The 15,241-nt window shown below is 44.4% G+C and overlaps 1 protein-coding gene across 1 annotated transcript in view; it reads left to right on the forward strand.

Moving 5' to 3' along the window:
- The window catches only part of hpse2 (heparanase 2), a gene marked incomplete at both ends in the record, with an annotated part of 232,999 nt that overhangs the window by 57,293 nt on the left and 160,465 nt on the right, over positions 1–15,241 (forward strand). The gene's annotated exons all lie outside the window — the stretch shown is intronic.

Here is a 15,241-nt window from a genome sequence, read left to right on the forward strand (position 1 = left end):
AGATTCAGATTCTGATTCAGATTCAGATTTTGATTATTTTATTGTCACAGCTTTTTTTTTATGTACCCACATTCAGAAAAATGTGAGATGCTTGTTTTTTACCGGCTCCTCAACCATAGTAGATTTGTTGACAACAATATACAACGATCTATACAAATCTGTCTCTCTCTCTCTCTCTCTCTCTCTCTCTCTCTCCTCTCTCATCTCTCTCTCTCTCTCTCTCTCTCTCTCTCTCTCTCTCTCTCTCTCTCTCTCTCACACTCTCTCTCTCTCTCTCTCTCTCTCTCTCGCTCGCTCTCTCTCTCTCAGGATAGAGAGGCTCATACGGTGCAAGTCTCGGAGCGTTCTCTCCTATGCCCCTGCTTTTTACACACACTCGCAACTCGAGCCACTCACACATGCACACACACGTGCTCTGTGCTCTCGTCTCTCTGTCTGTCTCTCTCTCTCTCTCTCTCTCTCTCTCTCTCTCTCTCTCTCTCTCTCTCTCTCTCTCTCTCTCTCTCTCTCTCTCTCTCTCTCTCTCTCTCTATCTCTCTCTCTCTCTCCCTCTCTCTCTCTCTCTCTCTCTCTCTCTCTCTCTCTCTCTCTCTCTCTCTCTCTTCTCTCTCTCTCTCTCTCTCTCTCTCTCTCTCTCTCTCTCTCTCTCTCTCTCTCTCTCTCCCCCCAAAGGTATCTGCCAGTGCAGGTGGGTGACTGTCACTCAAAGCGCATTGCGAGTATGGGCGGGAGCCCAGCCAAAAACAGCTTGGACTTTGCAAGGGCAGAAAGTAGTGCACCAAAGTACTTGATTAAAAATACATAACAATGAATTTTATTGAAAAAAAAACAGATGTGTTCCATAGACTCACAGTCACAGGAATTGTGTAAAATTGCCCAATAGTGAAAACAATTGCAAAATAGTTCCACTTTAACGAACTGGAACACACAAACAATGACTTGGGCACACGTTTTGACAGGTGCAATGTCAACACAAGCCTAAATGTAACAGTCGAGTTTCAAAATGGCAGAGCTGTTGCAAGAATAAAAAAAATACTGTACATACAGTAGATTTCATTATCTGTTCTTCATGCACGCCTGGTGATACTAAATCCAAATTGAACTCTGCCATTGGAAAGAGTAGATTTGGCTCGATCCATAGTTGGCTATAATAAGGTAATTTATAGGCCTCATATTCTATATTCTATAGTAATATTTCAAATTGCATGGCTCCGGATGGCAGAATTCAGTACTGTATCTACAAAACCTTCTGTTTAACTCATTACCCGCCAACAATGAGTTTACTCGTTATTGGGCGCCATGCATTGAATGCCAACAACAAGTAAACTCGTTATTTGGTCTGTTTTTATTTTTTCCGATTTTAATATTCTATTCAATGTCACGGACATGTATGTTGCCATTAAAAGGCATACTGGGACCCCGAGGATGCAGTACCAGCCAGATCCGGCTAGGTGGCAGTATCGAGAGTGCAGTAAACCCTGTTCCAGACCGTTACCATTTGTTCAGACAGAATACAATCTGTTATTTCTAAGGCTACGTTCACACTGCAGGCACAAGTGGCAAAAATATGATTTAATTGAGCTCATATGTGACTCAGTGTGAACAGCACAAATCACATGGAATCTGATCTTTTCAATTCTGATTTGGATCATGCGACTTTCATGTGACTTTTACGTCCCTCTAGATCAGGGGTCTCAAACTCGCGGCCCGCGGGCCAATTGCGGCCCGCGGGATGATATTTTGCGGCCCCCTACTTGACATCAAAGTTTAGTGTTAATGCGGCCTGCGCGCAACTGTTTGCCGAGTCGTTGGCCGAGAGTTGGAAGTTTTATTTATTTGATCACTTGTAGGCTACCATAGCGCAGGCTCATGACAGCAACGTTAAGTTAGTGACTTGGTTGAAACGTGATTCCTGAGTGATACCAAGTAAAGTGGAAGGCAAATGCATCCTCGCTATCTTCTCTGCGAGCAGTGCTCTGCATGTCCGGCTGCACTGCCACTCTGTGTCTGTGTACTCTGCTCTGGTCCAATCACATTCAGCGTCCCGTCAGCGTTTTCCCCCCTCACCCACAGTCTGTGAAGCAGATGCAGATTAGGGCGGGTCTTAAACAGTCCGAGTCAGAGCAGAGTTGACAGCGCATCTACAGTAGCCTCGCTCCCAGTTTTATCTCTGTGAGATAAATGTAGCTATTAGCCTAGTTACGCCAGCAGGCAGAGGCAGCCAGCAGAAAAATATGGCATGTTCAAAGATGGTTAGTAAAAGAAAAGTCGACTGCAATTCAAAGGTGAATGGACTGAAAAATATGCGTTCATCCTGAGTCCCAGCACCAAACCAATGTGACTAATATGCCAAGAAACGGTAGCTCTTGTGAAGGGTGGCAATTTGAAACACCACTAGGAAACAAAACAGTTATTTTAATGCAACCTTTCATCAAAATTCACTGCTAAGAACCACAAAAATAAATGGAATGAAATCATCATATCAAGCTGCAAGCAGAATTATTGTTAAATCTATGTCACAACGAGAAAAAGCAACCAAGTCCTCACTCAGTGGCAAGAAGCCATTCTCTCTCTCTGATGCATACATAATAAAATAATGTATGACTGAAGTGATGGAGACCATGTTTGAAGGCAAACAAAAGCAAATCCCCCTCAGATAGCACAGCAACCAGAATAACTGAAATACTGGCTGGTGATTTGATTAAACAGCTTTGTGATAGAATAAAAAAAATGCACAGTGCATTTCCATAGCTGTGGATGAGTCCACTGACACCACTGAGAAGCCTATGTTCTGAAGAACTGTTCATGTTCTTAAGAACTGTTCATGTTCTGAAATGTTATTGCTAAAGATTGAGAAGATTGGATCAGTTGTACTTTTTTTTTGAATACTTGAAACCCTTTTTTTGTGGAATATTTGATGCTGCCCAGCCTCACCCAGACTCTACCTCCAGCGGCCCCCAGGTAAATTGAGTTTGAGACCCCTGCGCTAGATCGACATATTTGTATAGTTGTTTTGTTCATTGTGCATGTGGGTCAGTTCAGGAGCATAACCAGTTCACAATGGAATCTGATATTGGCCACAATTGAAAAAGAATGTGAACAGCTAAACAATAGCAATACATCAGAATTGAGCACTAAGGCTTGCAGTGTGAACATAGCCTGAATGTAATCTACTCAGCATTTATAGACTACATAACAGCATAGCTGTGTATTTTATATTCGTCATATTATAGCAGGCGAATTTCTCACTCAGGTTGAAACATTTTCCACTAGATCAAACTGCCAAAATCTAAGCAGCCTCTTTGCCCCGATTGCCTCCTTCCATTCACTCTGAATTCGTTCACACACTGCTTCAAACCGTCTGGATGTACAGTTATACCCCTTGTTGTAAGTTCAAGTTGAAGTTCGAGTCAATTCCAGCCCGATCTCGCTTAAAATATGTAAAGAAAGTACATATCGACCACAGGAAAAAAGGTATTATTGTAATTGCAATACATACTGTATTGTACATATTGGGGGGTTGACAGTGACTCGGGAGGTAGAGCAGTCATCTGTTAGTCATTGTTAGTTCGACTCCTGGTTGTTTGCTTTGGACTTTTGCCGATACGAAATGTAAATATATGTACTTTTTTTAATATATTACTTATGGCTATAACATAACGAACGTACATTATGTACCTTTTTTCCTGTGGTTGATTAGTACTTTATTTACATTTTCTGATGAGACCGTGTTTTGTCATACATTTAAAATCACAAGACAAGGTGCAAAGTTAAAAATCCTGTTTAAACATAGGTAATTGAGACGGATGGGGGCTAAACTCACAAAATTGCTATTCGATAGTCACTGGGAACTATTTGAATACTAATTGAAGATCAAGCGAGCTCACTGGGATGCTGTCATTGCTAGATATTTGCAAGTCAGACCCTCAGGCTTGTAGCGTTCCTTCCAGGAACAAAATCATTCATTCTGAAAGTTACATCACTGACACTTGAAATGTGTGAACTTAGTGAAACAACATGGCAAACGTACAAAACGTTCATCTTTCTTGTCTGTTCTCCCAGCTGTTAATAGAGTCCCCTCTCACTACACAGTGGACTGTAGGTTCTGGTAAAAAAAAAAATATATATTTACATAAACTATTTAAATGATATCTACATTCATACTTTCATACACATAATTAAGGTCAGTTGTGTACATTCTGTGTTCGACGTAGCAGACGACGCAACGCCTAGTTCATAGTCATAGTTGTTTCACTTTCACTCACATGAAATCCTCAAGGAACTTTTACTATGGTGTACAACTTCAGTCATAAACGTAAATATAAATACCAACTTTTAACAAAGGCCAAGCACGGAATGTTTGAATGCTTTCTTTCTTCCAGTATGGCTGCCTGTAACCACTGGTAACCACTTTCAAAAGAAAATGCATATGTAGCACTTGTGTCACTAACAGTAACAGCTGTTCGCCACGGACCAGTTCTAGATTCGAATGAGGAGATCAGTGATATACCCAGTAAAAGGAATAGTAGACCAGAAACAAGGTTATAACAGTGACCGGTATTTATTCTTAACAGCAGCGCTGTTAAGACAATTGCAATACATACAATGAGTAACGTGAGGTAGTGTGAAATATCCCTTTTTAGGTTCTTTCTCTAACCACTCCTTCTTTCAGGAGGGTTAGTTCGATATCATGTTATAGGTTGATTGGATCAACACATTTGGTTCAGTTCAGACATCTCTGAGCTTATCATTAGCTAAAAGCTAGGTTTAAGGTTGGACATTAGATGTATCCATTTTTCGTGAGTTAACTCGTTATCTTTTCTTCTGCAAATGCAGATCAGTAACCTCTATATTAGTTTATCATTTCAGTAAACTATATCAGTTTATCATTTCAGTTTGGTAGATAAGTATTATTAATTTAAACATTTAAGTGTGCAGGGAATGCAAGTACCTTATTAGGTGAAATGACCCTTTAAACTATCTTTCTTTACAGGAGAACCATCAGCGATTCAACTATAATCAATGTGTTATCAATGAGATTCAAGTATCTTATTGGGTGCATTGACCCTTTAACTCTCCCTCTATACAGGAGAGGTATCAGTATTCAAGTATCTTATCGGGTGCATTGACCCTTTAACTCTCCCTCTATACAGGAGAGGTATCAGTATTCAAGTATCTTATCGGGTGCATTGGCCCTTTAACTCTCCCTCTTTACAGGAGAAGTATCAGTACCCATATATACAATGTGCATCAATCAAATATCAAAATACAATATCAAAATACAAAAGGTGAAACGGGGTCAAAAGCCCTTGGAAGTCCTTGTGTTCAAGTTCAATCAGTTCGTATCATAGAAAAGGATAGTATGACCTTCATATCCTTGGAAGTTCTTGTGACTCAAGTTCAATTAGTTCGTTAATTCCTGATCCACTTCCTCACTGGGTGTGAGGAAGGCTATTCACAATCCTACCCGATTGTTGAGGCAACAGGGGTAACAGATCAGGCTCCTGGGTATAGCCCTGATCTATATCTGAGGTTCTTTGGGTTGGCTCACCATCTTGTGTCGGTCCGGCACACTGCCTCGTCCCACGTGGGCACACGTGATGAGTGGTGGTCGGTCGGGACTCCTGGGAACTCTTCCCGGGGGTGGAAAAACCTGGCCTGCATAACAGGCATTCAGAAAATAAAAGCTATTTATCATCTTTCATTGCTTTATCATCTTTCATTGCTTTTAGAATGGATAATCAATTAGGCTACTTTTGGCTATGCTAAGCTAAAGTAGGCTACAATGTCACAGCACGTAGGAACATCCATTTGACTTATGCAAAATTAGGCTAAAGTGCACTAGCACATGGAAACATTCCTCACATTCCATATTAAACTCTCAAAAGCAACCGAAATGTATATAGATCATGTTCTTATCATACAGCACATCAATACAATTATAAGTACTTCTGAAATGGTTTCTGTTAAAGTTAGAGGTTATATGTAGGATTGCAAGTAACTGTCTAACTGTACATAACTGTTTCCACTGACTGTACATAACTGTTTCCACTGGAGGGCGCTATAGGCGGAGCTTTTAATGTTACCGCCAGGTAGAGTATAAAAGCTGATGCAGACTCCCCCTTCTGGCTCTTCCCCATCTACCTCTCACGGAGAGGAGACCTGATGTGCTGCTGTACTATGAACCAATATTAATAATAAACCACGCCGATTAATAACACTTTGGCGACCACAGTCTTGCGGCGATTTATGCCTCAGAGGACAGAGGTTTGTTTACAAACCGATGTACTTTCTAAGAGCTATATATATAATTTATAGTATTGCTATCTGTCCATTCTCATTGTCACTTGAGTGCATAAACCGTGCCTTCATAATGGCTTAAAGAAAATAAAAATCCATCGGTTGGTTGTCATTTTATAGCGTCGTGAATATAAGGTTTATCAAGCTTTTCGTCTCGTCTTTTTTCCAGGAAGCTTTGATCGGTAACGTGATCAAAGATGGAGGGTCTTCGTTTGGAACCGAGGCTCATATGAAACGCCCACATACAGTGAAAAGATCTTTTTTTTCAAATGCCCTCAATGATACTGCAGTGGAGCGATGGCGCCCCTAAGCGGATCTGGCCGGTATTGCATGTTTCAAAAATCAAATATGTGGGTAGGTCATGCATCTCGATCGCGGACGTTAATAGCGTTATAAACAGTGTTGGGACTAACGCGTTACAAAGTAACGAAGTTACTTTTTGCCGCAACTAGTACTCTAACGCATTACTTTTGAAATTCAGTAACGCTACTTACGTTACTGAATGGTTTGTTAGTTCGTTACTGCGTTCTTTTTATGTAGATTCATAGCGAGCGTCCTTATTTCGCCTGCGTTTGTTTTGTTTACTGTAGACTGAAAGGCGCTATATAAAACGAAGTATTATTATTATTATTATTTCTTTCCGTAGCCTCATTCTGGTTTTCGCACTTCTGATTGGCCACTGACGTTCTGAAAGAAATAGACGCTCTAGTAAACAACAAGAGGACGCTCGCTATGAATCTACATAATAAGAACGCAGTAATAATAACGAACTAACAAACCATTTAGCAACTACTTGGAGAGATAATTAATATACAACATGGAAACGAGATAAAGAACATGTTTGAAGGGCTGCTGGAGTCAACTGGACTAACGTTACATCTCGACCACCGCAGACTGGTGACGGTGAGTGCAATGTGTTCACTGAAACTCAAGATCAACGGATTTTGACTGTACGAAATCTGCCAGGGAATCTCATAATACTAATCAAACAATATAAATATAGTCCTTTCATGCACAATTGATATCCTAACTATTCTAACGTTGCAATGCTTTGATTGATATCTTAAACAACGCTGCAAGATGGTTATGAATGAATTAATGAATGGATGAATGAATGAATGAATGAAAACTTTATTTAACAGATTGCAGAATGGGTACAATACAGTACGGCTCAATACATACAATTGTTAAGGGGATGCAGACCTGAGAAAGACGTTTGTCTTGTTTCCATCAGGGTCCCCCATTTTCAATTCATATAGACATTTATGACATACACAACATACATGACATTTATGGCATAGGGACATATAGGTATTTAGTACTGATACATTTGTGACATAAGCGGTATTCAAATATACAGTACTGTTACCCCTAGATCCTGACAGAGTATATACATATGATGGGGAGGGGACTGTACATTAGGAGGGGGTGGGTGGGTGGGAGAGAAATATACATACAGCGGGGAGGGAATATATAATGAAACGCTCTAGACCACATTGCTTAGCAGAGTTCGGTGATGTGAATGGAAACTGTCAAGTTGATCAACCGATTTTGAGTATATGGGGCATGGGACTTGAGCAATTTTAATTTTTAATTTTTTTTTAAATAACTAAATAGTTACTTTTCACAGTAACGCATTACTTTTGGGTGTAAGTAACTAGTACAGTAACGAAGTTACTTTGAAATGAAGTAACTAGTAAAGTAACTGAGTTACTATTTTTCAGTAACTAGCACAACACTGGTTATAAATATGGAATAAAACAATAACAACTTGCCACGGCTATATACGTGGCTCTGGTCCACAACGCATGGCACCGAAACACATACGTGGACGGTCCTTAAAGTGGGCTCATGAGTATATTATTGTCGCCCCATAGCCAATTCTGTCAACAGGTTATGGGCCCAGATCACGCAGGGGCGAAATAATAAGGGTAGCAAGTAGGGCTGCAACTAATGACTATTTTGGTATATAAATTTCTTTTTTTTTGCACTACCTATCTTTGTGAAAGTGGCTTCTCAGCTCTGGTCCAGCTGAAGACAGAGCAGAGGAACAGATTGGACATTGAGCATGACCTCAGAGTTGCTTTGAGACTCTTGTCAGGACCAAACAACATCCCCAGTTATCCCATTAGTTCCCCCAAACTTACTGTCGGTCTGTTATGTTAAGCTAAGAAGTCTTCAGCTGGCTGGACCAGAGCTGAGAAGCCACTTTCACAAAGATAGGTAGTGCAAAAAAAGAAAAAAAAATTACAATAATTTAATTTTAATTTTTTAATGACTAATCGACGCAACAATTCCTCGTCAACGATTTTTTTATAATCGACATCGTCGATTATGTCGACTAATCGTTGCAGTCCTAGTAGCAAGTTTAGCTGAAGTATAGGCTAGTTTAGCGCCGGGAGCACCGCATGGCTAAAGGCTATACCAACAAGAGCTAAAGTTACGCCCACCATCAAAAGAGCAACATGGAATCCAACACGACGATCCTGCGCGTCAAGAGGAAGCGGGGAACCGACCCCACCGACGCACTGCTGCTGGAGTGCAAGCGGACCCGCCCGGAGAGCAGCGTGCAGAGCCCCGGGGAGGCGGCACCAGGGGAGACGGAGCCTGCTGAGCCCAACGGAGGCGAGGGGGAGAACCCCGTCTTCAAACTCGTGGCGACAAAAGGAAGGAGCAAATGGCCCTCATTCAATGGAAAGGCAGAGGACTATGAGCTCTGGGAAGAGCGCATGTTATGCTGCATGCACGGTGTGTTACTGAAGACGACGATCTTGACGGCCCCCACGGGAGACCTGACGGCGGAAGCACAAGCCCTGGACGACAAGCGTAATGCAGATGCATACTGTGAGTTAGTACCACTGCTCGACGAGACAAGCTTGGGGCTGATATTCCGCGACACTAAAGACAAAGGCCGAGAAAGCCTGGGAGTGTTGAGAGAACATTATATCAGGCAAGGAAGACCCAGAGTCGTGGCCCTCTACATAACACTAACAGCACTGAATTTTATTTTTGCCATTTTGAATCGGATTGCAACATGGATGGTTGCTAAACGTTGACAGAAGGTAGACACACTAACTGCGCTCCAATATATGCCAATAATGTTCAGTTTAGTGGTAGATAATCTGGAAAAGTAAGAGAAATAAAGGAAATTCATACACAAGTAATTTGCTTGCAGGAAGCTGGAATCGGCGCTAGGTAATGTCGTTTTTGGAAATTTCAACACTCCTTGAGAGCTCTGGATGTCCTCTCCTCATATGACTACAAACCAAATGAGCTGTGTGTGTGTGTGAGCTCTGTGTGTGTGTGTGAGCGCTGTGTGTGTGTGTGAGCTCTGTGTGTGTGTGAGCGCTGTGTGTGTGAGCTCTGTGTGTGTGTGTGTGTGTGTGTGTGTGTGTGTGTGTGTGTGTGTGTGTGTGTGTGTGTGTGTGTGTGTGTGTGTGTGTGTGTGTGTGTGTGTGTGTGTGTGTGTGTGTGTGTGTGGTGAGCTCTGTGTGTGTGTGTGAGTGCTGTGTGTGAGCTCTGTGTGTGTGTGAGCGCTGTGTGTGTGAGCTCTGTGTGTGTGTGAGCTCTATGTGTGTGTGAGCTCTGTGTGTGTGTGAGCTCTGTGTGTGTGAGCTCTGTGTGTGTGAGCACTGTGTGTGTGTGTGAGCTCTGTGTGTGTGAGCTCTGTGTTTGTGTGAGCGCTGTGTATGTGTGAGCTCTCTGTGTGTGTCAAGTCAAGTCAAGTCAAGAGTTTTATTTGTCACGGCATACAAGTATACAATGAAATGCGGGTGGTCTTGCCCGCAACGATGTGCAATACAGTAGTAACAGCATATAATAGAATCCAATAAAACAATATTGTGCAATAATAATAACAAGTAACATAGTAGGGCATATCGGTATTTGTACATAGTTATTTACAGAGCATGAAGGACATGCTTGGTCCTGTGTTAGTGCAATACACTGTTAGCTACGGATGAGGCACTGGGTCTTTCTGTACATTGCTATTTTATACAATCTCAGGTTATACTATACTATTTTTAAAGTGACCTTTCCTTAGTGGCCATAAGTGTGGGCGTGTGCAGCATGAGTGTGTGCTTGCTCATGTTAAAGTGGCTGCTAGTGTGTGAGCGTGTACAGTGTGTGTGTCGTGTGTGTGCTCATGTGTGCTTGTGTGTGGAGAGTTCAGTGTTCAAGGCTCTGATGGCCTGGGGGAAGAAGCTGAGCCGAAGCCTCTCTGTCCTAGTAGCTGGGGTTTGCAGGCGTCTGCCTGACCTCAGCAGCATGAACAGGCTGTTGTTGGGGTGGTGTGGGTCTTTCATTATTCTGCAGGCTCTGGATTTGCACCTCGTGTTGTATAGAACCTGCAGGGGTGGTAGTGCAATACCTGTGGTACGCTCGGCTGAGCGCACCACTCTCTGTAGGGCCTTCTTGTCCTGTGCCGTGCTGTTTCCATACCAGGTAGTGATGTTTCCAGTCAAGATGCTCTCTACAGCTCCGGAGTAGAAGGACTGGAGTATCTTCCCAGATACTCTGAACTTCCTTAACTGTCTCAGGTGGTAGAGGCGCTGCTTCACCTTTTTTACGACTGAGTCTATGTGTGTTGACCATGTCAGATCCTCTGAGATGTGGACCCCCAGGTACTTAAAGCTGCTCACCCTGTCCACGGTAGCCCCGTTTATCCTCAGTGGTGTGTGTGTCTCCTGCTGTCCTCTCCTATAATCCACGATCAGCTCCTTGGTTTTACCAATGTTCAGGAGCAGGCTGTTGTCCTGGCACCAGCGTTCCAGTACCTCAACCTCCTCCCGGTAGGCCTTCTCGTCGTTGTCCGAGATCAGCCCCACCACCACTGTGTCGTCCGCAAACTTCACTATGGAGTTGGAGCTGAACTTGGCCACACAGTCGTGTGTGTATAGTGAGTACAGCAGGGGGCTCAGAACACAGCCCTGGGGGGACCCGATGCTCAGGGTGATGGTGTTGGAGGTCTGACCCCCCACCCTAACCGCCTGGGGCCTTTCGCTCAGAAAGTCCAGTATCCAGGCGCTCAGAGCGGAGCTCAGACCCAGCTCGATCAGCTTGTCCACCAGTCTGGTGGGGACTATGGTGTTGAACGCTGAGCTGTAGTCAATGAACAACAGTCTCACATAGCCCCCCTTCTGGCGGTCAATGTGAGAGAGGGTGCTGTGCAGTACTTGGGAGACCGCATCGTCAGTGGACCTGTTTGGCCTGTATGCAAATTGCATGGGGTCCATATCACTGGGGAGGGAGGCTTAATGTGATCCTTGACCAGCCTCTCGAAACATTTCATGGCCACAGAGGTGAGTGCCACCGGTCAGTAGTCATTGAGACATGTTGGGGAGGGTTTCTTTGGTACAGGGATGATGGTAGACATCTTGAAGCAGGCAGGGACCACTGACTCCGCCAGGGATTGATTAAATATGGCAGTGAACACAGGGGCTAGCTGGTTGGCACAGGACTTAAGTATGGGTCCTGTTATACCATCTGGGCCAGCAGCTTTTCTGGTGTTCACCTGCATAAATGCTCTTCTCACACTGTGTTCCGACAACGAGAGAGCGTTCCCGCCCCCGCGCGGTTGCCCCCCCCCCCCCCCCCTCCACAACAGCCGGCGCGCCAGTGACGTCACTAGCCGTTGAGCTAGCGGCGCCACTGTCTACACCAAACCGAGCGTAGAAAGAGTTGAGTTTGTCCGCGAGAGAGGCGTCGTCGCTCCCCAGTTATTGTCCTCAGTCCCCGCCATAAGCCTCTTGTGTCGTTTTGTGCCATTTGTGTCTCCAGTTTATCAGCATATGTCCGTTTTGCAAGTTTTACAGCCTTGCGCAGAGTATAGACTGAAGCCTTGTACTCTTCCATGTTTCCTGACTCTCTGCCCAGGTTGTAGGCAGTGGTGCGGGATTTCAGAGCTGCTCTGATAGTACTGTCCACCCACGGTTTCTGGTTTGGGAACACCCGCACCTTCTTTGTGGGTACAATACTATCAGCCAGTGTTGTGATGAAGCAGATAACGCTGTCGGCGAACTCGCTGACGTCACTGGCGCTTCCTTGAAACATATTCCAGTCAACATCCTCAAGCGCGTCCTGAAGCGTGGCCTCTGATTGGTCGTCCATTTTTTTCTCTCACGTGACACGACGGCGTCACGTGATCTTTTTTTATAAGCCATAATGAGGATAATGGAGTCGTGATCGGATGAGCTTGTAGCCCCCGTCAATGGTGGAGCCGCTACAGCCTTGTAGCCGGCTCTGAACGGGGTGTAGCAGTGGTCGAGTGTGTTTCCTCCTCTTGTGGAGCAGGCGATGTGTTGAAAAAAGGACGGCATCACTTTTTTCAAATTCGCCTGATTGAAATCACCAGCTACGATCATCGCTGCGTCCGGATGTTTAATCTGATTTTTGTTGGACATTGATCATTGAGATGATCTTGTAGCTCTGCCAGGGCCCTGGCGGTGTTTGCTTGTGGAGGGATATATACAGTGTGTGTGAGCTCTGTGTGTGTGTGTGAGCTCTGTGTGTGTGAGCTCTGTGTGTGTGAGCGCTGTGTGTGAGCTCTGTGTGTGTGAGCACTGTGTGTGTGTGTGAGCTCTGTGTGTGTGAGCACTGTGTGTGTGTGTGAGCTCTGTGTGTGTGAGCACTGTGTGTGTGAGCGCTGTGTGTGAGCTCTGTGTGTGTGAGCTCTGTGTGTGTGAGCTCTGTGTGTGTGAGCTCTGTGTGTGTGTGTGAGCTCTGTGTGTGTGAGCTCTGTGTGTGTGTGTGTGTCTCTGTGAGCGCTGTGTGTGAGCTCTGTGTGTGTGAGCTCTGTGTGTGTGAGCTCTGTGTGTGTGTGAGCTCTCTGTGTGTGTGAGCTCTGTGTGTGAGCTCTGTGTGTGTGAGCTCTGTGTGTGTGTGAGCTCTGTGTGTGAGCTCTGTGTGTGTGTGTGTCTCTGTGTGTGTGTGTGTGTGTGTGTGTGTGTCTCTGTGTGTGTCTCTGTGTGTCTCTCTGTGTGTGTGTGTGTGTGTGTGTGTGTGTGTGTGTGTGTGTGTGTGTGTGTGTGTGTGTGTGTGTGTGTGTGTGTGTGTGTGTGTGTGTGTGTGTGTGTGTGGGCTCTGTGTGTATGTGTGTGTGTGTGTGTGTGTGTGTGTGTGTGTGTGTGTGTGTGTGTGTGTGAGAGCTCTGTGTGTGTGTGTGTGTGTGTGTGTGTGTGTGTGTGTGTGTGTGTGTGTGTGTGTGTGTGTGTGTGTGTGTGTGTGTGTGTGTGTGTGTGTGTGTGTGAGAGAGAGCTCTGTGTGTGAGAGCTCTGTGTGTGTGTGTGTGTGTGTGTGTGTGTGTGTGTGTGTGTGTGTGTGTGTGTGTGTGTGTGTGTGTGTGTGTGTGTGTGTGTGTGTGTGTGTGTGTGTGTGTGTGTGTGTGTGTGTGTGTGTGTGTGTGTGTGTGTGTGTGTGTGTGTGTGTGAGAGCTCTGTGTGTGTGAGCTCTGTGTGTGTGTGTGAGCTCTGTGTTCCACACTGTGGGGTAGCCGGCTCGCTCTTTCTCCTCACTGCTGAGATCCTGGTTTTGATATTCTCCAGGGTTTGGCTTGAACTGAAAGTCCACGCGGTCCGTTTCGTTGTGAAACTTATTTGTAGGATATTTTATCCAAGGGTCTCTCAGCACCCATTAAAAACCCCTTGTAGATATTCAAATGTATGCAGACGTCACAGGAAACCCTTGCGAGCACGGGGAGAACATGCAAACTCCACACAGAAAGGCCCGGGAGATACCCCACCTGGGTAACTGGCAACGCGGCAACCTGGTCCCCAAGCAGGAATCGAACCCTGGACTTTCTAGCTGTGAGGTCGACAGTGTTAACCACTACACCACCCTTATTTCCTACCTGTCTTTCATATTAGCTATATTTTATGAGGGGGACACATTTACCAATATTGAATTAGGGGAAACGGAAGGAGGAAGGGGAGGCGGTCAGGTCCAAGAAGAACACCACCCACACCGCTGAAAGCTAACCATATGCCAGGACTCATTCCATCCGTCAATTAGGCTGTTTTATATACGCAGAGGGACTGGGTTCCAGTCTGTGTGAGCTGTGAGACAGACACTGTGACCTATACAAAGGAAGCCAAACTAATAAAGACGGGGGGCCACTCATTAACACGTCTGCTACCAGGGCTCTCACTCCGTGGCAGCCGGGCCGACCTTGTTTTGCATCGTTTTGCATCGAACTGATGTGGTTAAGACGATATACTCATTAGAACGCTTCGCGGTACGTGTGTACCACTGAATGTACCCTCTAAAAGGGCTTTTACATTGTGGCTTGTGGTGATTGAATGTCTTTTTTTATGACTGAAGGTTTGTTTTATATCAAATCAGTGTCGTTAAAACAACGGTGCTCATTAGAAATAGCTTAGAGCAGTGGTTCTCGACATGGGGGAGGGTTCTCAACAGTTCCCCAGCAGTTTAATTTCGCTGTAAGTGAAAAGCCCCAAAAAGTGACATCATACAGGAAAAATACCTAGAGTCTGCGAGAGCAGGGGCGGAAGATGACTCACAGGCAGATCACATGATTACAGACCATGGAACGGACAGGACTATGAGTTGGATGAGAACTAGAACCATAGAGAACAGCACTATGAGTCAGATGAGAACTAGAACCATAGAGAACAGCACTATGAATAAGATGGATGCGTCAATGGAGGGCAGGGGTAGAGTGGTAGAGGGAGAGAAGCTCCAGATCTGTCCTTGTGGCAGAAAGTACCAATAAAAGGCATCAGAATACATCAGGGAAGAAAGAAGTGCTTGGTGAATGAATGAATGAATGAATGAATGAATGAATGAATGAATGAATGAATGAATGAATGAATGAATTAATGAATGAATTAATGAATTTAATTAATTAATTAATTAATTAATTGATGAATGATGAATGAATGAATGAATGAATGAATGAATGAATGAATGAATGAATGAATGAATG

This window comes from Notolepis coatsorum (assembly GCF_963971535.1).
Source record: "Notolepis coatsorum genome assembly, chromosome: 9".
NCBI lineage: Eukaryota > Metazoa > Chordata > Actinopteri > Aulopiformes > Paralepididae > Notolepis > Notolepis coatsorum.